The following is a 24382-nucleotide window of genomic DNA, read 5'->3' as shown; positions in this document are numbered from 1 at the left end:
GTCATAATTGTCAAACTTTGAAGTTTTGGTTAATAATCGTTAAAAAATGTATATAGGCATAAATGTCATGTTTTGAGTTTTGAGTGTCTAAAGGGTCAAACGCGTATGTGGGTGAACACCCATATGGAAAAAAGCCTTGGTAGCCCACCAGCATTATGGAAAATGCCAACGGAGGAACAGGGTCTCCATATCTCAAATTTGTTCTCTAAGGATATTAATCGTGCCTCCTCTTCAAGAATTAGTCCTAAGTCTCTGAAGTAAACTTTTCATTTTTACAGAGAATGTTTACTGAGGAAGAAATGCATATGATATCAATCTTACTGAGAGATTAAACCTACATTACTGAGAAAAACATATTCTCAGCAATAAATGCAGTTGAAGTCCTTTCTACCTGACAAGAATTTTTCTATTAGCTATTTGAAGTCTATAAAAAAACAAGAAGACAAACAAAATGGAGTTGTCAATGCCTCCTACAAAGAAAGGAACAAGAATTGTTCTTACTGCAAGTCCTCTGATAGCAAAGGGTACTTTAAGGTAGAAAGTAATTTACATAATGTTCCAAGATAAATGTTCAACGTGTTATTAAATAACTAGTTTTAGCTAAGTTATATGTGGTCTAGGAACCCAGGAAGTTCAACACTTATTTTTCTAATTACAGAAAGCCTTTTTTTAATAAAGTTATTTGGTAGTGGCACTTACTTTCCTATGTGAAGACTGGATACATTTGCAGATCAGTCCACAATATCTTTTAACTCATAACTTGTCTGAATAGAGTATTATACTTAATACAAAGTACTTAACAACCATATATAATGCTATTTAGATTGGAAATCTAGTTAGGATTTCCCTCTTGGGACTGTGAACTCACCTTGTCCTATGAATACAACTAGGAATTACTTGCTTCAGAGCAAACAGTCCAGAAAGGGACCCAAAGACTGACCGAACAGACTCCACAACTAATGAGGAAGATATTCTGTAGAGAAGAGGCCCTACTGGAGAGGGTAGAACAGGTGAAGACTTTGGGAACCTAGACTCCATGGGTCCAACCACGGGAGGGAGTGAGGGAGGGAACCTTGGGCATAGAGAGGGGCAAAAGGCAGACTAGCACACCAGGGAGCCTATAAAGGGAAGAGAATCCCCAGGCATTTGGCCTTGAGGAGCTAAATTTCATGAGTGCTTACAGACGAGGAGAAGGAAGGCAAGAGAAAGGTAGCTCACTTTAAATCTCCTTACAATGTGTAGCACACTGATAAATACCTTAGATGTGCAGAGCATGACATTCAAGGAACTCATGGCTGCCTTAATGATGAAGTTTTGCTAGAGACTAAAAGCTACCTTATCTTGACACTAGCTAAACCTCCAGGCTCCAAAACTCTTTAACATGCAAAAATACCTTAGAGGCTTACATTATCTCTACCCCTCCCCCTGAAACTAAAGAGTATATAATCAGTCTCTGTTCACAATCCCAAACGCAGCTCTTTCTGCTCATGGATCCTTACCCTGTGCTACAATAAAAGCACCTTTTGGGGCGCCTGGGTGGCGCAGTCGGTTAAGCGTCCGACTTCAGCCAGGTCACGATCTCGCGGTCCGTGAGTTCGAGCCCCGCGTCGGGCTCTGGGCTGATGGCTCAGAGCCTGGAGCCTGTTTCCGATTCTGTGTCTCCCTCTCTCTCTGCCCCTCCCCCGTTCATGCTCTGTCTCTCTCTGTCCCAAAAATAAATAAACATTGAAAAAAAATTTAAAAAAAAAAAAAAAAGCACCTTTTTGCACCAGTTAAAAAGAAATTCCCTGTTGGGATTCCAATTTCAATTTTTCTACTCTATTTCTGTGAGATTGAAAATTTTGAGAACTGTGAAAGAACAATTTAAGAAAACGGGTTTACTAGCTTCATGCTTCAGTAAAATTTATTTAATCTTTTGGAAGCTATGTTTCCACATCTGTAAAATGGAGGATTAATTACAGTTAAGAGGAGGTTGTTATGTGACTTAAGTAAGTTAAATTATGCAACTAGGTAACACACAGTGAATGTTCAATAAAAGTAATGTTATTAATAAACATGAGAGTAAAAGTAGTTGATCTTAATAATTATACTGAAATATGAACTTCATGAGGGAAGAAGCCATTATTTCTACAATAACCTTAATTTCCTACAATACCTATAATTAAATATATTCCCAGTGAACTGACTCTAGCCCTTAAAACAAGTTAATGGCAAGACTTACTTGGATTGAGGTCATGTGATATTTTTATAGTTCTGGGGGTAAACACATGTTTTCACCAACTGGTACCATTTCTGGTTTTAAGCTAATAGTAATCATGGTGATGTGTTTACTACTAGCATAAGTGGAAAAGGAGTTATGAGAATTTCTGAGACTAAGTAAAAGGAATTTCCCTAAACTAGTCCTATGTGCTAAAATTAAAACTTGATATAAATTGATTACAATGGCTCTGAAAGGTACAGCCATTAATGATAAAATACCAGGAACTTGTAAGTCTCGTTAACATAATATGTGGTACATTTGAAAAGCACATATTTAAAATTTAAAGTAAAACTAAGAACTATTAAGCAGAATCAGTCATAGTTTAATTCAAGCCAGAGTGTTTGATACAATTTTGAACATAAGGTGTAGAGGGGTCCACTCCCACAGGTCGTGGGACAGCTAGTTGAATGGTCTCATTTTAAAGACAAAAAAGTCTAGAGAAGCGGCTTTCTAAAGTCATTCAGCTATACTAGAGATATAATCTCCTCATTCTCATTACTCATCAGTAAACTATACTCTCTTACTTTCTGATTTAAACTATATCAGGAATGACATTATTGTCATTTTAAACATCTAAAACACATTTTCAATCTTTCATGAGCCATGTACCTACCTGGTCATCTTTATATAGGTGTTGCGCATATAGTGATTGAGTAAAACAGAAAGGTGAGGTCTCCAGGAGCTGGTGCTCAGTGAAAGATAAAGTTATTTAAAACATAAACCCATTACAGTTGTCTAAGCAATATAATACACATGTTCAATGAAGCTAAATACCAACAAAAACAAAAGCAAAACCAAAATGGTGGGCAACACAGGCCTTGATACTCATTTCCATGCTGTGAAACTTATAGGAGATGCAAACATATGTCCTTAATGGTCCCAGAATAATTAGTACTGCAGGGTTTGTGTCGTGTGTGTGTGTGTGTGTGTGTGTGTGTGTGTGTGTGTGTGTTTGAATGTTCTCGGTTTTAAAGATTTGCCTTTTTCCCTCCCTGAGATGTAAGCCTGTATTCATAAACACTGCAAATACTTAAAATACTCATACATCAATCAAAGAGCAATATACCTACAAGATTATCTCTATTAAAATATTGCAATAACACATTCTCAAATTTCATTCCACTCCTATTACATTGGTTTTCGCCTTCTAGGTGCTAAAGTATTTTGGATGATGAGTCAACACTCTCTGACCACAGAGCATATTTTCATACATTATTTCTAGCATCCACTGCCCACCACTTCCAATTATCTCCTCTCCCTGATTCAACTCAAATTGTACTCTTAGCATTTCCCTCCTTTGGTTGAAATAAAGCTTAGGGTTTAATAAATGTTAGATTGTATATGCTGCTCCTAGGAGGGATAACCCTTGAAATCATTGCAAGTTATTTGTGCCACAGTGTGGAAGTGCTGAATGCATTCTTTCTACAGAGCAAATATGAAAAATTAGTGGAAGAAGCCTGAAAGAGGAAAGGTGCAAGGTGCAAATGAGAGGCAAAGGATGCCAATGACTACAGTAATAGATACGAAATACTGAGAGCTCAATACCCCCTAACTCTATGGAGCTGATCTTACTTAATTACCTTATAAATGACTTTTCTGTCCCTAAAATTTTTTGCTTGGGGCCATACATCTATAGAATCTGATTCATTAAGCTTGAATCTAGAAATCTATTTTTATTTATTTATTATTGAAGCATAATTGATATACGATGTTGTACTAGTTTCCTGCATACAACATATTCTATATATTGCTCAATGCTCACCAAGATAAAACATCCCAAGTCAGTTTGATACCAGTGTTCTGATAACCACACGTTATCAAACATACTCTCTGAAATAGAGTCTATTATTAATTGGAATCTGGTCTGCTTTATTCTGCAACTCTATAAAACAAACCAACAAACAAACAAACAAACAACTTTACACAAAATTTTATCTCTTCAGGAACTTAACTTACCATTTAGAGTATAAACTATCACCTGGGCAATGGAAAGCAACTTTATTGTTTTATGAAAAGCCAGATCACCTTCACTGTAGCTTATCAAAATTCTGGACTTTAAAAATTCCTTTCCCTTTATTTTTCTTAGTGACATGCTCAAATGGTATTCAGATTCTACTTAGAACTCAAGTGTACCAGCTTTTTACCAATTGCATTTGCAAATAACAACTTCTGACTTTGGGAGTTAAGAACTGAGCTGCATTGCGACTGTCGGGGGGAATTCACCTCCTGTGCAAAGTTTCAAGAGCAATGCTGAGTCAGTAACCTTTCTGTTCAGGACATGCAATGCTCTTGTGAAAAAGGAATCTGACTTTTGAAAATTGGAAAACAGAGTGGCTAGAGCTGAATTAAATCAAGCTTTAGGCAATGCAGAAACTTTTGACAACACAATACTATAAACCTGAGGGTGATCACATACTGATCACATGAAACAAGAATGAAAGACTATAGTCAGGTGGAAATAAAATGGCTGTGTATTGATACAACATGATGTGACATGAGATCAATTGTTCCCATGATTTTATGAGGGGAATAAGAAATGGGCTTTATCGAGTGTAAGGGTGAGTAAAAGTTTGAGTCAGAGGAAAGATATAAAAATTCCATGGGCTCTAAAACAAACAGATTTTTACCTGACTTCACAGGTCCTACCACAATACTTCAGAACAAGAGAAGATGTTGAGAGACAAATGCTGGTACCCAAATGGCAGATTTAGGGAGAGCTTCAATCCTCCCTGTACATATTATTTCCTTTTTAACCTTTTACGGTAAAAGAAATGTAGGTATTGGAACCAGGCAAAGCTGAATTCAAGTCCTAGCATTTGCATTTACCAGGTTGAGTGACCTTGGGTAATCACTTAAATTTTCAGAGCCTTGGTGTCTATAAGTGCAAAATGGAGATCACATTATCCACTGTTGGGACAACTGTCAATGTGTCAAGAACGAAGTATAGCTCCTTGGATATATGAGGTATTCAATAAACTCAAGCCACCACCACCAACAGTACTACCACAACATCTTCATAAAGAATTAGGATGAAGAAATGGATATGAAGTGAACTTGTGCCCTCCTCTGAACACAAGAGAGGTACCCAGTGTAGGGGACTAGGGAGGGAAAGGGAGAGTCTACAGGTGATCTGAATGAATGATCTATTTATTATGTGCAGATATGGTTGACTGGTTGAGGTCTTAGGATGAGGCTACATCCCTGTGGAAGGAGATGGGCTTTATTCTGAAGGGAGGAAGCAGTTATCAGTGTGTTCTTTACAAAAGATTTAAAAAGAACAAAAAACACATGCCCCTGACACTTGGAGGCAGGTCAGGAAGCAGGTAAGGTGAAACCCACTAGAAGTCTCCAAGCTGACCATGAAATAAAATATACTGAAGTGGTTAAGAGTATGAGCTTTGGAGTAGTCAAACTCAGATTCAAATCCCATCTGACATTTTTTAGCTTTGCAAGTTAGGCCAAAAATTACCTTGGTTTTCTTTTCTATTAAGTGAGAATGATATCTATTTCATAAATCTGGCATATAGATCAACGAAGGTAATATTTATAAACACAGAGTACAGTACTGGATATGCAATATATTTTTAATATACTTTAATCCTTTTAATATTATTAATAAAATATATTATCTGGCTACCTGTTAGGCTTTCTGTTCATTTGCTTTTTGATATTGTTATGCCTTAGAGTGAAGTGCTGCAATCTAATCTAAACCTTGCTATGGAGATTTGAAAAAGTATTTCTTTTGTCTAATCTTGACCCATGGCATTGAAGAGAAAATATGGGACAGGCAAGGGGGAGAAGGATGGAGAAGAACCTTCAAATGGCAAATGGGAACAAATGTCAGGGCTTCTGGCTCAGGTCCCCTCCACTCTCAGGAAGAGCTCTGTCTTCTGTAGCTCGTCTGAAAAAGCTGGACAGCACATTGTTATGGCATGGGGAAGTATTTCATCAGAGACTTTCCCAAAATGACTTACACACTCAGATTAAGGGGGTATAAAACTGAAGGTCCCTATCTCCTAGCATAGCACAAATCTATCTATCTCCATTGAGCTTACTGATCATATTTTGAACTCTCACAATCCTCTATCTGGGTCATGGTCTTTAGTCTTGTGAATGAATGATTCTATATCAATAATACTTCTGCTTATTCTCAGCCACTCTTTCCTTGCTGGGCAAATGAATATTGTCCTCCTTTTATTCAGCTCTTACTCCTTCCTAGAGTCATTGTCACATGACTTGTCTCTCAAGGACCTAAATCATACTCATTGGTTCTAAATCTTCTGGCTTATACACATGTTGTTTCTGTCTCTTATACAATGGTAAGCTCCATGGCTTAATTCTAAATCACTGTTCACACTCACCCTAAAATCTAGTCATAAAGACCTATTCTTCACTGTGACAGACCAAACTTCCATCTTCCACTCACACAGCTCGGTGGATACCCAGAGCCTTCCACTCCTGCCATGCATCGCCTTGTGCCAGTCTCTTGGCAACCTCTCCTGAGGAAATACTGCCAAGAATCCAATAAACATCTGTCATCCTTCAAAGAGAACTCTGGATGGACATCAAAAGAACTAGGTTTTAAAGACTTAATCTTTCTTTCTTTCTTTCTTTCTTTGAGAGTGAATGAGCTGGGGAGAGGGGCAGAGAGAGAGAGAGAGAGAGAGAGAGAGAGAGAGAGAGAGAGAGAATCTTAAGCAGGCTCTACACTCAGTGCAGAGCCTGAGCAGGGCTCAATCCCACAACCCTGGGATCATGACCTGAGCTGAAGTCAAGAGTCAGATGCTCAACTGACTGAGCCACCCAGGTGCCCCAGACTTAATTGTTTCTCCTTCATTTGTCTATTCAAGTGTTTTTCCCTCTAATTTTTCTTATTTTTGTTTAATTTTAGAAAATTCTTACTATTTTTTTTAATAGTAGTAGGACTATGTAACATGATCTCTACTTTTTCTTTTTTGAATGTTTATTTATTTTGAGAGAGAGGTAGAGAGAGACAGAGAGAGAGAGAGAGAGAGAGACAGAGAGAGAGAGACAGAGAGCATATATGCAAGTGAGGGAGGGGCACAGAGAGAAGATGAGAGAGAGAGAGAGTTCCAAGCAGGCTCCATGATAAGCATGGATCCTAAGGTGGGGACAAATTCCATGACCATGAGATTATGACCTGAGCCGAAGTCAAGAGTCAGACGCTTAACTGACTGAGCCACCCAGGAGCCCCATCTCTACCCTTTTAAGACAGTTTTCAGTGTACCATACAGTGCTGTTAATTATAGGCACAATGTTGCACAGAAGATTTCTAGGACTCATTCATCTTGCAAAACTAAAACACTTTACCTGTTAAAAATGAACTCCACGGGGCACCTGGGTGGCTCAGTCGGTCAAGCGGCCGACTTTGGCTCGGGTCATGATTTCACGGTTTGCGAGTTTGAGCCCCACGTCGGGCTCTGTGCTGACAGCTCAGAGCCTGGAGCCTGTTTCAGATTCTGTGTCTCCCTCTCTCTGACCCTCCCCTGTTTGTACTCTGTCTTTCTCTGTCTCAAAAATAAATAAACGTTAAAAAAAATAAAAAAAAAATGAACTCCACATTTTCCCGAACCCACAGCCTCTGACAACCACCGTTCTACTCTCTACTTCTATTCAACTACTGCAGATACCCTGTATAAGCGGAATCATACAGTACTTGTCCTTCTGTGTCTGGCTTATTATGGACCATTCCAAACATATAACAGTTTCAATAACAGTCATAGTCCCAACTTTAAGGTCATCACTTGACATTCCACCTATGTTGATCTGTTACTATACTGTCCAGTAAAATATGTCTGCACTTGTTAATCCATTAAAGTTAAATAACATACAGAAGTTCAGATCCTCATGTACACCAGTCACATTTCAAGCCCCCAACAGCCACATGTGGCAAGTGACTATCATACTGGACAATATAACTCTACAAAACAGTTGAACACTTCCATCATCACAGAATGTTTTATTGGGCAGTGCTAACCTATATCCAACACTCACCACAGAGTATTTTGAAACAAATACCATGTCACCTAAACATAACACCAAAATATAACAACATGTTATAATGTTATAAAAATAAACACATTGTAATAGTACATAACAACAATAATATATAATAACATCAAATATGGAGTCGGTGTTAAAATTTTCCCATTATAATAAAGTTTCTTAACCTGGGGTACACAGGAGCCTTCAAGGGCTTAGCAAAAGCTCTTAGGTTACAAGCAAAAATTTGTTAAAGGATATTCACGCCTTTTTCTGGGGAGATGATTTATGGGAGTAGTTCTAAAATTCTGATAAGGGTCAGTTTCTCCAAATTCAAGAAACACTCCCTTAGAAAAACGTGTGGTCAGCTAGATAAATAAAGACATGAAGTAGGTTAATTGCTAACACAACTACAAAGCTAACTTTATAAATGTGAAATAAAGAATACATTCTTAGAGACATCTTTTTTCCTATACATCTATTTTTTGTTATGGCACAATTTATATATTTCAAATGCATGAAAAAATAGGATCAATTACAGTATCTTAACATAAACTGCCTCTGAATGGGAGCTTCCTTATCAGTACTTTGAGGTCTATGAGACATATCTAGAAAATGAAGGGAAAATGAAGACTACTTAAATTGAATGGGGGTGGGATGCCTATGGTTTTTTCCTTTTGATTAACTGCTGTAACACTGTCCTTCAGGTGGCTGAGGGAGTTTCAGGTTTTCTTTAGACGTCATTAGGCGCCAGAGCTCTTACAGGACAACTTTGATGCTATATGAATTCTGCCATTTGCTAACAATGATATGGCTCTTGGGTCCTCCACTCCATTAGAACTATTAACTCCATTCCTATTAATTTTTGTTACAAATATTACAAAGGGGGTTGCTTCTGGGTGTTTAGATTCTATTCTATTTTGCGACTGTATATCCAGTTTCACAAATTGTTCTTGGAGGCCCAGTTATCATCCCTGCCCATCTTCTAAGTGTCATGTCTTCATCATCTTCTAGATTCAAGCTACCTGTACCATCTCCTACTCCTTTCTGGCCTTATTCCCGTTCTTCCAACAGTCAAAAATTGTGAGGAACTTTTACTCCTGAGCCCATGGTGTCTGACATCTTATGTCACTGTCACTCAAAGGCCCTACCTCTTATTATTTTTAACTATAAAATATAGACGGGTGGCTGGAATTTTCACCTGCCATATGGAAGTGTATAATTGGGTATGGAGTAGAAGAGAACATGCTTCTCAGTTTGTTTTCTAAGTTAAGACTTAGAAAAGTGGAGAGTTTGCCCTAAACTTCTCTTGTGGTAACCATAAGTGTTCACCTTCATTCATTTATTCATCCATTCATCCACTCATTCATCCAATGCCTATTTACTAATAGCATCATCCATGTGCCAATGATATAAATTCACAGTTTTGATATGGTTAAGAGATGATCTCTTAGAGAGTTTTATTAATTCAACACCAAATGTTTATACAATAATTACTATAGGGCAGGCCTTGTACTGGGTAATCCAGACAAACACAATCCTTTCCTCAGAGAGATTATATTCTCCACTTGCATTCCACTCAATATCCCTATTCTGAGAGTTGGGGAGAGAATTGTCTCTTGATGTACACTGTTTGGGACAGTAAGTAAAAGAAGGTGAGATTACACAGTTTTACATTTGCTGTGACTTCTTCCTTCATCCTCTAAGTTGTATTCCTGATTTTCTACTCCCAAAATGGTAATTAGCCTGTTGCCCCTTTGCACATTCTTACCCGGGACCACTGTCTAGACACCCATGAAGTCAACTACAAAATGAGAAATCCCCAGCTGCAGCTGGAATCTCTCTGTTGAGCATCTGTAACCTTTTCCAGGAAGTTCAAGGTCTCAGATTTCCTCTAGTCTTTCTTAATCTAAGAGTCCCCATCAAAAAAGCTGAGATAAATATTCTCTTCTACTCCAGATGCAAATATCTGTCAACTGTATCTCTATGTGCTTCGCACACACTCCCAACTGAATTCTAGTACATCAATCATTTTTGAAGTCTTTAATGCAAAACCTTTCATGAACATCTCTCTGTAAATACATGTTTCAGCAACCTTTATCTCATTTCTTTCTCAGTAGCGATGATGTGGAAAGGCCCTCTCATTTAGAAAATTCTTTATGAAACAAACAGAAACAATCTTGGTTATTGATGCTTGAAATAGTCATTTTACATTTTCCTTGGTATTTCAAGGTTGTTTCCTTCTTAGGTAGGGAGGCAAGATTCTTGGTGGCAAAATAGAAAATAGGGAAATGGATCTTAGCTTGTTAGCATTCAGTAGTTTCAGAATGCTTACACTCATAAAATCTGAAAGAAAAAATATTTTATTTTATTAAGTCAACAAATAACCACTGATTGTTTGCTCTATATCATGCTCTGTGCTAACCACTAGATACTGAATGTTGAGTGACATAAACATGGTCCATGCCCTAGTGGAGAATAATGGGGAAACAGACACTAAACAAATGAACACCAGAATAAATACATAATTATGTATTGCAAGAAGAGCTAAAAGTACTTGGTACTAAAAGCCTTAATAATAAGGAGGCTTAGTTAATTTGATTGGTGAGGGAACACTTATTTTTAAAAAGGGACATTTAAGCTATGTGGTTAGGAATAAGCCAGGTGAAGCTGTGAGAGTTGGCTATGGAAGTATACCCCAGAAGGAGGGGATAAAAGCATTTGCAAAAACAATAAGGAGAAAAGGAGTCAGCCAGTTTGAAGAGCAGCACAGAGGAGCGCCTGGATGGCTCAGTTGGTTAAGTGTCGGACTCTTGGTTTCAGCTCAGGTCATGATCAGGTTTCGTGAGCTCGAGCCCCACATCAGACTCCAAGCTGACAGTGTGGAGCCTGCCTGGGATTCTCTGTCTCCCTCTCTCTGCGCCTCCCCCACTTGTGCTATCTCTCTCTAAATAAATAAACTTAAAAAAAATGTTTTGAAGAGCAGCACAGGAAGAATTGGAGAACATGTGGCGATTAGAGGAGCCTCTATTTTTCAATTTGAAGTGTCCTTTCTGTCAAATCTGGAATAAGCTTGGAGCATATTTCCATTGTATGCATTTTCAAATAAAATAAATTTTGTTTCTTGTATACACTTAATTCTTCAATATTATCTTCCAATAAAAGGCAGTTGAGTCTAAAGACACTGTGTGCAAAAACCCACTTTAAATTATAAATCCACTGCTATATTGATACTTCTATTGCTACATTTTAAAAATCTTGGTATGTTTTAAACACGTTACTCCAATGTGGTCTTTGCTGTTGTTATGGGGAAGGAGAGTAGAATTATCACCCTGGAAAGATACAAATCTGTGTTTTATGCTGGGGTCTGAGATTAATTTTTGTGTGGCCTTTGACAACATGTTTAAAAATTCTGTGCCTCAGTTCCCCCATCCATATATCCAGGATAATAAAGTTAACCTCGGGGAATTGAGCAGATGGCTGGGATAATTAAATGTGTTAAGATTGTGAAATTATCTTGCAAAATAATGAAGTGCTACACAAGTGTTCCCTATGTCATTTTCATTTATTTATTTTTATTTCTGGAGTGGAGTTGTAAGGAGGTGCATGGTCTGTGCAGGGGTGATACCCTGGGCTCTGGAATCAAAATGCCAGTGTCCAAATTGCCTCCCTCACTTCTACCTGTGCCAGTTTACATAAGTGATTTACCTTGTTTACACCTCCGTTTCCTTACCCAGAAAGCAAGGAAAAGAATAGTCAGTTCCTAGTTCCTTATTATGAGGATCAAGTGAGAGAGTCAAGTAAAGAATCTAGAACAGTGCCTATCACATAATTAGCTTTTAATATTGTGTGTGTGTGTGTGTTTGTGTGTGTGTGTGTATTTGTGTGTGTGTGTGTGTGTGCGCGCGCGTGCGCGCGCGCCTGTGTCTGTGTCTCTATGTGAGTGTTGAGATGTAATATGAAGAAACTTATATTCAGAAGTTGAGTGGATCCCTGGATTTCACTGGACAAGTTCGAGCACTCTCAGCTCAAGCTGTTCTCCCTTCATGTCCAAATTATTCTTCTAAAATAACCACTAGAAAACTAAAATCTGTGGTTTGATGTAATGGACCTACCCAATCATTATTTTCACCCATATGAGGTTTGTACTTAACCTAAGTGGCCCTCATAGATTTATTTAAGCTTGTGATCTCTGCTAACATTTTAAAAAGTGACATGATTCTCCCCCTAAAATCTCCCAGCCTAAAGGGCTTTATTGTGATTTAATACCACAGTAAAAGCTTTAATAGTTTTTAATATTATGTAACTATCTCTATAGTAAAGACAGGAAACTAAAATATGAAGTTTGGCACCCCAATACACTACATTTTTGCAAAATGTGGCCTGCCAACTCCTTCTATTCCTCTGATTGAGAATACACAGGACTATTCTTTATACATTTTGGGAAGCTGACCAGCACTTAGAATTCTGCCAAAGAATTTAAGAAGCTTAACTTGTTATGGAAATATAGGGCTATACCAATATATTTAAAGAATATATAAGATTATATAAGAACATATTCATTATTCTCGGGTAGCAGAATATTATAAGCATAAAACCACACCCAAAGGCAAGATAGCAAAAGACCAGTTGATTAGACCACATAAAAAAATTAGACTTCTTTATGATGCAATTCACCATAAACCAAATGAAAAGACAAATGACAAGATGAGAGAGTCTTTATAAATGTGAAACAAAGGGTTATCCTTTCCCAAATAGAAAATAAAACATTTCAAAAAGAAAAGTTAGCATAATACCAAAATTGATAGAAGAAAAACATCACTATCTGATAAATATTTGAAGAGATGCACAAATTGACTAGTGGTCATAGAAAAATGCAGGTTAATTAGAGAAATCAGTATTTACCAATCAGACTGCAAAAAATGTTAAATGTTGATAAAATATACTGTTTGCAATTTATTTATAAATATTTTAAATGGAAATATCCCTTTCAACCAACACTTCCAGTTCTACTAACCCAATATGCTATGGAATACAAGAGCACAAAGACAGGTAACTGTGCTTTTCACTGCTTTCACTGTATATGATAGTGAAAACTCAGGGAAGACATAAAGGTTCATCAACAGCATAATGATTCAACAACTTATGGCACATCCATATGATGCAATACTAGGCAAGTGTTGAAAAAAAAATTGAGTGATACCTATTAGCATTGACACTGAAGGATACTCATGATGCACACAGTCCTGAGGGGGTGGTCACAAAACCGTATTCATAGAAAAAAAGTTCTAGAGGGGCTATATAATCTATTGATGCTGTAGGAGGGATGATAAAGAAATTTTATACTTTGTATATTTATATTTATATATCACAATCAAATTCAAATGTGATATTTGTAATTAAAATAAATGAAATGTCCATTTTCTAATCCTGTGGTATTGTATTCCCTCACTGAGCCTCTCTGCCCTTAGCTTTGTGAATTACTGACATATTTGCAGACCATACACATAGCAGTGTATGTTGATCATGTTGGAGTTGTTGGTATGGCAGGTTTGTTTATCCCAGCATGGGGCTTCCTGTGTCCTGACAGTCTCTCACCAGAGACAGGTGAAGTACTAATACCACCAAATCTCCTGGGAACCTGAGAGGCTACATTCACTTAAGGCATCCTTAGCCTGATGTGTCCTACTTCACTCTGTTGAAAATGTATCCTTTGAAGTTATCAGAGTAAACTGAAACTTTTCTATTATGTCAAAATATCTTTGTCAAACTAGCCCTTTGAAGGATTTCATAGAATCAAAGAGCATATGTGTTAACAACTCATTGGTACAAATTAGCTGTGTGAAGACTGTAGATTATCTATACCACACAGAATCTATATATAACCTAATGCCAATAACTGCTCACATTTCTTCTATTTTTGTGCTGAAATAGGTAATTAACCCTGTGCAATAAATGTGAGTCATGTCAACGATTTTTCTTTAGGAGAGACCTATATAGGTAAAAGTACTTAAAAAGTCTAAAATCAAATAAAACATGATATAAGAAACTGTTAGTTTAAATAAATAAACTACTAAAGACTAACACGTCTAGAGATTTTCAAATGCCACTTTTTAAATGAACCATACATAATTAAATCTAGGGAGATATTAATACATAAATCCTAACAGCTTTAAGGATTTAATTTCAACTCAGCCTCATAAAACTGGCAGAGAAAAGCCAAAGCAGGTTTTGAAAGAGTTCGAAACGCAGGTTTGTCACGTCACAGACAACTGAACTACGATTTCTGATCACAAACTAAATACATACGTCGTTGATTTTCAAGTTGCTCTTATTCCACTAGGAGCAAAATGCTGGCCATAATTTCAAGAATCCATGAAAAGATTTGCAATAGTGGGAAATTCTGTTTCAAGACGTATTCCTCGAAAGTGATTTTATTAGGTGCTCGAAGTATCTATAGATGTCATGCAGAGGAGTCACCCACCCTTTGATTCCGACTTGTGAAAAAGCATTTCAGAAAGGTTCAGTAGAGGGGCACCTGGGTGGTTCAGTTGGTTGAGCATCCCACTTCGGCTCAGGTCATGATCTCATGGTTGGTGAGTTTGAGCCCTGCGTCGGGCTCTGTGCTGACAGCTCAGAGCCTGGAGCCTGCTTTGGATTCTGTGTCTCCCTCTCTCTGCCCCTTCCCCACTCATGCTCTGTCTCTCTCTGTCTCTCAAAAATGAATAAATGTTAAAAAAAATTTAAAGAAAGATTCAGTAGAAAATATTTTCAAGATATCATTCATCAGATGTCAAAAGAGGTTTTAAAATTCTGTCCATTGATATATTAAAAATAACCATTTAAAGGTTCATTATTCAGAAATGTATTATTTATAGCCTATCAACACTTTTCAAACTGAGACATGTAATTTGCTTGTGATGCTGGCTTTTTATTATATAAATCACATTTTTATTGGCACATATTTTTTATTAATTTTAACTCTAGATGAGATATATTGGTCACTATGCATTTAATCATTCTTCCACTATGCAACATCCTCCATAAAATCAGATAATGTTTAGATTTTAAAAATATCTTTAATAATTAAATAAAGCTTAATGTATCACCAAATATTTAGCCTTCAATGGCAACATGCTGATTAACTACCTTAATCATGAATATATAGTTTTGCTTTATTTGTGGTAAAAATGGAAATAAAATCACATATAATACCCACATAGTATACTATAGGTCTCTTATAATCATATGTGCAAAATAAATATAATTAGAGGGGCACCTAGGTGGCTCAGTCTGTTGAGCTTCTGACGCTTGATTTTGGCTCAGGTCATGATCTCACAGCTCATGAGATCAAACCCCACATCAGGCTCTGTGCCGACAGCATAGAGCTTGCTTGGGATTCTCTCTTTCTCCCTCTCTCTGCCTCTCCCCTGTGCGCATGCTCTCTCTCTCTCTCTCTCTCTCAAAATAAACGTAAAAAAATTTTAAACTAGAAAACTTTATTTTAATCAATACTTAGCTCAATTTATTTTTTCAGAATCCTAGAATATCAGGGAGGAAGGAATTTACAACCTAAACATTCTAGCCATGATTCTGTCATTAACCGGATTAATGACCTTAGAGATATTGATTACTTATCTTTAAAACTGAATTGTTGAACTAGATAATAAGTAACTCTCAATTTAGTGCACTTTGTTATAACAATAGACAATGGGAACAATGCCAGAATGTGGTGCATCCAAATTAAGGCACAAACCATTATAAGTTATAGTTTAATAATTTGTAACCATCTAATTTAGTAGGTGGCATTGTGCCAAAACTGTAGATATTTAAACTTCTAAAATATACTCCTAAAATTCCTTCTTTCTACTGACTCATGTCAAAAGTGTAAAAAAAAAAAAAAGTAGACTTTGACTAATATCATCTTGGCACTGAAGCATAAAAAATTTCACCAATTAATGAGATTTGTTTAGAAAGCATGATTTTTCATAGATCGCATATTGAGTATTATATTTGCAGATACATATAGATAGATACTTATGTACAAACACATATCTGTAATATGTATGCATGTATGTGTGTGTTATATATAGAAGGAAACAGAGATGGGAGAAAGAGAGACAGAGGAAGAGAGAGAGAGAGGAAGACAGAGGGGATGAAGGAATGTTTTAGAGTATGTTTTTGACCAATATCCATAAAAGAAATGTTTCCATAAAAATTTTAACCAATATAATATCAATATCTGGGATAACTCAATTAAAAACCTCTGGAATACACCTCTGGAACACATGGGCTTCTTTCAGAGAAGGGGTAATGAATTACATAGTTAAATTTTTACTCTTTAATGAATAAATAGTAAGGTATTTGGAATCAGAAAGACATAGGTTTAAGGATGCATTCCACAGACAGTACTGAGTTGTACTACTGGGAACTTAACTTTCCCTGAGCTTAAATTTCCTCAACTCAAAGATAATGATGATGGTGATGATGATGATGATGATAATGATGATAATTATAATAACAGTAATAATACTACTAACACCTGAATCATAGGTTGTTTTGACAATAAAATTAGGCAACGTATATAAAGCACAGTGTCTGGGACATATTGTTGGTATTATTTTTGTGTGTGAAATAAATATCTATATGGTAAATTTTCAGCCAATGTTTAAACTAATAGACTATTACTCCAGTTAATCACCTTGGCTTTTACATAGTCAAATATGGTCATGTAGCCCTGCTCTTTCCTGCTTTCAAGTCAGCACTGTTGGATTTCATGCACTTTCTTATGGAAGAAGATTAAATATTTGGGTGGACCAGTTTAATCACAAAATATAACACGAGGCAAACCCAAGCTGAGGGACATTCTGAAAATATTTAGCAAGTTCTCTGCAAAGTTCTGAGATTATGAAATAAAAAAGAAGGCTGGGAAACTGCGACGTTAAAAGAGACAAAGCGAGGGGCGCCTGGGTGGCGCAGTCGGTTAAGCGTCCGACTTCAGCCAGGTCACGATCTCACAGTCTGTGAGTTCGAGCCCCGCGTCGGGCTCTGGGCTGATGGCTCAGAGCCTGGAGCCTGTTTCCGATTCTGTGTCTCCCTCTCTCTCTGCCCCTCCCCCGTTCATGCTCTGTCTCTCTCTGTCCCAAAAATAAATAAACGTTGAAAAAAAAAAAAAAAAGAGACAAAGCATGATGACTAAATGCAGCACGTGGATTAGATTCTGGAACAGAACTGACGAAATCTTAATGAAGACTAGTTTATTCAATAGGATTTTACCCATGTTGATTTCTCAGTTTTGAGAAATGTTATCATGGTATGTAAAATAGTAACATCAGGGGAAGCTAGGTGAAAATCCTGAGTGAACTCTCTGTACTATCTTAGCAACTTTTCTGTGAACCTAAGGTTATTTCCCAAAAAAAAAAAAAAAAAAAAGCTAGCATTTGGGTGGAATCTGAGGGCTCATACTTCCCATAAATGATCAGGCCTTTATATTAGTCTCTATTTCCTTCCTCCCAATCCTTTACACTTAGGCTTCTCCCATAAGAGAAGGTTCACAGCACTGTCCCTAATTCACCTGTCACTGTCCCTAACTTATACCTATCACTGGATCACTGGTATGGTATCCATACCAGTTCTCCAAGAAAAATGGTTAAAAGAATAGTATGCCCACATGTGCATCTTCTCAGGTTTCAAACAAGCATCAAAAATAGAAAATTTATGGTTCAGGGGCCATCAGTGTTGTTGGGAAGAATTCATTCCAACTAAGTTCTAAGAGTACAATATCTTATTACTCTAATAAATTAACCAGCAATGACAGTTTTGTGGCAATTAGGTTATATAAACTTCTTACCATAAAGACACATCATTAGGTTATATTTTTAAACTTCCATATGTCACCCAAAGTTAGGCAGAAAGAAACATGCAATGCAATCTTTATGACAGATTTTCTTAAATTCACTAGGTTTCCCATTTCTCCTGACATTTTGTTGAAATTTTCATACTGTACACTTTGGCATTTGACAAGTTTGCTTCAACTAACTTTGTAAAGCAGGAGCATATGTTAAAAAATGGCAAACCATGCCCTCGTGTGTGTGCGTGTGTGTGTGTATATGTGTGTGTGTGTGAGAGAGAGAGAGAAAGAGAGAGAAAGAGAGAGAGAGAGAGAGAGAGAGAGAGAGAGACTGAGAGAGAGACTGAGAGAGAGGCAGAGAGAGAATGGAGGGTCATTTTAACAAGACAGATTTTTAAAAATCTGTGATATCAAAGAAGCATTAGTAGGCTATATTCTTTGTGGAAAACAGCTTTAATTTAGTTTCTTTTATCATTGAGATATTCTCCTGGGGGTAAGAGTGGGTGGGAGTAAGTAAGTCAAATGCGAAGTAGTTTCACAGGGTGGAATAAAACCTTGTTCCATTTAAAATATAAATTTTGAATTTTCATATGGAATGGAAAACTTAACATCATAGCCAACAAAGAATACATAATATTAGCATTAGGAATCGTGTTCAGAGAGAAAACCAGGAATACACATTGAGAAATCTTTCTCTTTGTCTATGTGAGATCTAAGTAAATATGTTTCATTATTTCTCCAATTAGAAAGATAACTGATACTGACTCAGAGAAGTTGGCTTCAGATATTAACAAGATGTAATGAAAAACTCTGCTCTTCCAGAATCCAAAAGACAAGAAACAACAGAGAAGAGACCGTCAACCCAAGAGATTCAGGATTCACTGATGGGTCGTAAGTTGTCTCTAAGAAGGTACTGGATCACAAATCATGTCCCCATATCAGTGAGCATCTCCTGGCCCTAACCCTCATGCCAAATGAATTTCTGCTGTCAGTGCAGCAGCACAAGACTACTGTAGATGGATTTGAAAGGAGAACCGGTGACATAATTTTGTGGGGTACAAAATTAAAATGAGAGGTCTCTTATTCACAAATTATGAATTTCAGACAGTGGCAGCAGAGCATTATATCAAGCACGAGTCCCCGCATGCTTATACCAAGACGGGGCCCTGTTTGACTGCCCAGGTCTTGTGCTCATGAGGCCAACTCTGACAGAGTGTTAAACTCTGGATGCAGACAGAGCTGTGCTCAAACTCCAGTTCTGTCACATACTTAGACCTTGATAAAAGGCCCATGTGACAGTATTTATGATTATTGATTATCCTTGCCTCTTCTTTATATGAAAATGACAAGGCATCTAGGTAAATAAAAATAATCATACTATTTTGAACTAAAAGAACACCTAATAACAATCTGGTATAACTCCTCCACTTTCTGAAGAACTTAATTGATGTCTGGCACAAGTCAATGGCTCTGACTTGGGTCTCCTGACCCCAAATACAATGCTCTTTCAGTTGCATTGTGGGGCAAGAATGGTTGTTAATGGCCCAGGCTTTGGAACCAAACAGCCTGGGCCCAAATTCTGATTCTATTAGTCTGTGAACTCTTGGGCAAGTTGCTTAAATTCTCTGTGCCTCAGTTTCCCTATCTGAAAATGGGCATTCAAAGGGTACTTCACACAATTAAATCTAATGATTCTTATAAATAATTCAAAACTGGTTATCATATAGAGTGTTAAATAAATGTTAGCTATTTATATCTCATACTTCACCTCTAAAAATACCTTTTTTGAGGGAAACAATGGATAACCATATTGATTAGTAGGGTAAATATAAGCTAAATTAGAGAAGTGGATCTACAGCCAATTTAATAACTTTATAAAACAAACTATTAATGAGTTGATGTGTTTGTCAGGGCTACTCTTGTATATCGTTTAAACTTTTTAAAAATAGTGTCAATAAAAGTGTATGCGATATGGTTATAAATTTGTTAATGGAACAAATGGAAGGGAATTTTTTTTTTTAAGAATTGGATACAGAAATGACTGACAGAAGGAAGAACAAAAGTAAACAAAAATGAAATTTCACAGGGAGACCTGACTTCTTATGAAAAGAGATATGAAAGATATACAACTTTAAAGTTGACCAAAAGCTACACATGAAATTACAAGATAATGTGACTTCCCAGAAAGTAAGGACAATTTTAAGCTGTATTGATAGGGTATCCAGTGAAGGAAAAAATGAAAAGAGGTCAAATTTTAATGTCAATCAATAGTGCAGTCAAAGGTAACCACCCAGGCTTAAGGTTTCTCAGTACATTCATTTTCAAAACTCCTTAAAAATATAAAAAAGCCATTTTTAGCAATATGCCACATAAAAAAGGACATAGGCTGGATTTGGTTCACGGGTCACAGTTTGCTAACCTCTGGTCTAAACATTTTCATCCAATTGAAAAGCAGAGATTATCAAAGAATATAAAGAGTAAGACCTTGCTATATGAGACCACAGAGACCTACTTTAAGTATAAAGGCATAGATACATTGAAAGTAAATGGATAGAAAAAGATTAACCATGCAAAAAGCAAGCATGATAATGCCAGATGGCTCTTTTAATATAAAATAAAATATGTTTTGAGACAAATAATATTACTAGAGATAAAGAGTGGCAATTCATAATAATTAAAGGGAAATTAATCAGGAAGACATATCAGTTATCATATGCCACAAATAACAGTTTTAAGATGCATGAGGCAAACATTTACAGAATGAGAGGAAGAAAAATTACACAAATATTGCAGGAATATTTTACACCCCTCCCCCAGGATTTGATAGGGCTAGAAAATAAACTAGCAACAACAGAGAACATACAAACAATACTATTAATCATCTTGATCTAATTGTCATGTGTAGAACAATACATCCATTGGGTACAGAATACCCATTCTTTTTAATTGCATACAGCATATTTACGCAAGATAGATAAGCCTCCATAAATTTTAAAAGGGTAGGAACTACAAAGAATATATTCTCTAATCACAATAGGATTGAATTAGAAATTACTAATAATACTATAGCTAGGAAAACTCCAACTACTTGGAGGTAAAACAACACAATTTCAAAAAATTAATAAGGCAAAGAGGAAATCACAAGGGAAATTAGAAAATATTTTGAGAAGAATGACCATGAAAATACATTAAAATTTTGAAAAGCAAATAAATCAGGGCTTAGACAAAAACTTGTATCTTCAAATCCTCCTATCAGAGTAGTTAGTTTGAATCAGTGGCCAAGGTTTCATCTACAAAAATCTATAGAAAAGATGAGTAAATATAAAAGAAGAAAAGGAAGAAAATAATAAAAAACAGGCATCAATAAAGTAAAAAATAGACACTAGAGGAAACTAGCTGAGCCAAAAGATGATTTTTGAAAATGCTATCAAAATTGAAAAAACACTAGCAAAACTGATCAATAAAAAAGGAAGAACACACGGGCACCTGGGTGGCTCAGTCAGTTAAGTGACCGACTTTGGCCCAGGTGATGATCTCACAGTTTGTGGGTTGGAGTCCCTCACAGGGCTCTGTACTGACAGCTCAGAGCCTTGAACCTGCTTCAGATTCTGTGTCTCCCCTCTCTCTCTGCCCCTCTCCCGCTCACTCTCTCTGTCTTAAAAATAAACATTAAAAAAAAGGAAGAACACAAATCACCAATATTAATAATGAAAAGAGATTATCACTACAGATGTTATAGGCATTAAACGAACAATAAGAGAATACTATGAACAACTTTATGCCAAAATTCAACCTCTTAGAAGATACAGAAACATTTATGTAGAAATATAACTTGGCAAAAATGACACAAGAAGAAAGAAAATGTGATCAGCTTTATGTTTAGTAAAGATATTGCATTTATCAGATCTCCCTACCAAACAAACAAATAAACAAAAAACCTCTAGGCCCAGATAGCTTCACTTTTGAATTCAATCATTTAAGAAAGAAAAACAACAAACAAACAAAAACACCAAGCTAACGAATACTTACATAAAATAGAGGATGCCTACTGTCCTTAGTCATTTTGGAGGCCCCATATCTCTAATACCAAATCCTAAGAAAGGCATTGCCAAAAATGAAAAATTATAGTTTAGTATCTCTCATGATTCAAAAATCTTCAACAAAATCTTAGAATATCACACTTAATAACACATAAAAATGGTAATGCACTATGACCTTGTAAGACTTATCCCAGGAATGTAAGACTGGTTTATCCTTCAAAATCAGTTAATATGATCCACCAAAGTGCCCTAATGACAAAAAGAAAAAAAAAAAAAACCCACAGGACTGGCCACTGAGGGGCTACTTATTCTCCATTTTTTGTAAGACTGAGGAGGCAGCTGATATCTGTATATCCTTTACATTGTGAGAATAGGCTTAATGAAACACCGTAGTCTCATTTTTCCCTTCCTGATATTTTTCTCCTTAATTTGAGGAGGCAGTGATGGCCTCAGTTTGAGGGTAAAACTGAACAGAGATCCTTAAATATAGAAAATGATAACCAAAAATGGGCTGGGCTGGCTATTCTTTATTTGTCCAACAATCCATTTGTTTATTTATTATTCAACAAATACTTTGAATTTTACAATGCTTTGCATTCAGCACTGTGGATGGAATGATAAGAAAATAACCATGGTACTTATCTTGTGCAGTTTACAGTCAAGAAAGCAAGCAGCATTGATTATAAGAGAATAAAACCCACAAACATGACAACTGTAACAACTGCATGAATAAAGGGTACAGGTGCTTTGAGAGAGGGAAATTAGGAGAGACAATGCTAAGACATTAATTCTAGCTTTAGATTTGAAGGATGAGTAGGAGTGAGCTAGGCAAAGAAGGGAGGAAAAAGTATTGCAGGCAGAGAATAGCAAGGTAGAAAACCCTGAGGCTATTCATGGTTTTTGTTTGTTTGTTTGCTTGTTTGTTTGTTTGTTTTCTGGTACAGGTGCAGTGTCTTGCCTCTGTGGATCTTAGGTAAAGAATGGTTGGGCTGGGGTGCCTGGGCAACTCAGCTGGTTAAACCTCTGACTCTTGATTTCAGCTCAGGTCATGATCTCACAGTTAGATGTAGCCCCATGTTGGGCTCTGTGCTTATGGTGCAGAGGTTGCCTGGGATTCTGTCTCCCTCTCTCTCTCCCCCTTTTTTCCCAATCTCTCTCCAAATAAATAAACATAAAAAAAAAAAGAATGGTTGGGCTGAAGAGCCAAGAATCTTCACCCCACATCACACACATTCTAAGTTTGTGATCAAGAGATATTTTTCACCAACTCAATGTTATTTACAAGAATATAATAATCGTTAACACATCTTCTTTGGGGGAACCTGTGAAGGTCCAGGAAAGAATATCAAAAAGAAGCCTTTAATCTTTGATCCTTTCTTCCTGCTTTCCGTGGCCAAAACAAAAAGAGGAAAAACTTTCTTTTGTTTCAGTGAGAATTTTAGATAATTGTTTTTTATATGGCATATTGTGCTTCAGAGATTATTCTCATATATTTTTGGTTTTCTTCTTGAGTTATGGATGCACATGATGTTTAACTAAGAAGCTTAAAATGCTAGAAATTAGGTCTTGAAAAGTAACACGTTAGACCAGCCCTAGAAGAAAGCAAAAGACCACACTGAGTCTAAATATATTCCATCCATTCCTCTGGGTGCATGAGTTGCATTATGGCCCACTGGGACTTTGAAATGTTACAACAGAGTGATTAGAGGGACTGAGGACTTCTCATTGCTCCAGGAATGTCACTCATCCCCTACTTGGCAATGGAGAATAGGGCAGATTATCTGTTTTCTTCTTTCTGGAAAACCTGATAAAGCATTCTCATTGTCTCAGATTTCCCAGAGGAGAGAGATGGTTAAAATGAGAATCCCAAACCCCTTTTGGCTTAAAATAAATCCTTCTGCTGGCTCTTTAATGAGCCCCTTTTAACAAAATTTTCCCCATTTTGTTTGATGATTTCCTAAACCCAGTAAGGTACCAGTAAGTATGTGTTTAATTGACTATGAGCTACAGTTTCAAGTTGTGTTCTTAAGCGCATGTTGTTTTTATTAACTCAATGAATAAGCATCACCAACATGGTTAAATTATCATACTCTGTAATTAGGCTTTGAGGATTAAGTGAGTTCTATTGTCACCACTTCCAAATGTGTATTTTAAATTACTTAAACCTCAGTTTCCCCATCTGTAAAATAGTGTGACATTGTACTTACCCAAGGGGCTGTTGTGAAGAGT

General features: G+C 36.6%; 1 protein-coding gene and 1 pseudogene across 3 annotated transcripts in view; both read right to left on the bottom strand.

The window, feature by feature from the left end:
* GABRB2 (gamma-aminobutyric acid type A receptor subunit beta2) overlaps window positions 1-24382 on the bottom strand; it is a 231508-nt gene that overhangs the window by 79654 nt on the left and 127472 nt on the right. The window lies entirely within an intron of this gene.
* On the bottom strand, window positions 8945-9385 carry LOC124507059 (ubiquitin-conjugating enzyme E2 variant 1-like; annotated as a pseudogene).

This window comes from Lynx rufus, unplaced genomic scaffold (genome assembly GCF_022079265.1).
Source record: "Lynx rufus isolate CCGP_SWC_20201006 ecotype Redwood Valley unplaced genomic scaffold, mLynRuf1.p SCAF_1, whole genome shotgun sequence".
NCBI classification, from domain to species: Eukaryota; Metazoa; Chordata; class Mammalia; order Carnivora; family Felidae; genus Lynx; species Lynx rufus.
The sequence above is the reverse complement of the archived record's forward strand: the minus strand, read 5'-3'. Positions and strand labels throughout refer to the sequence as shown.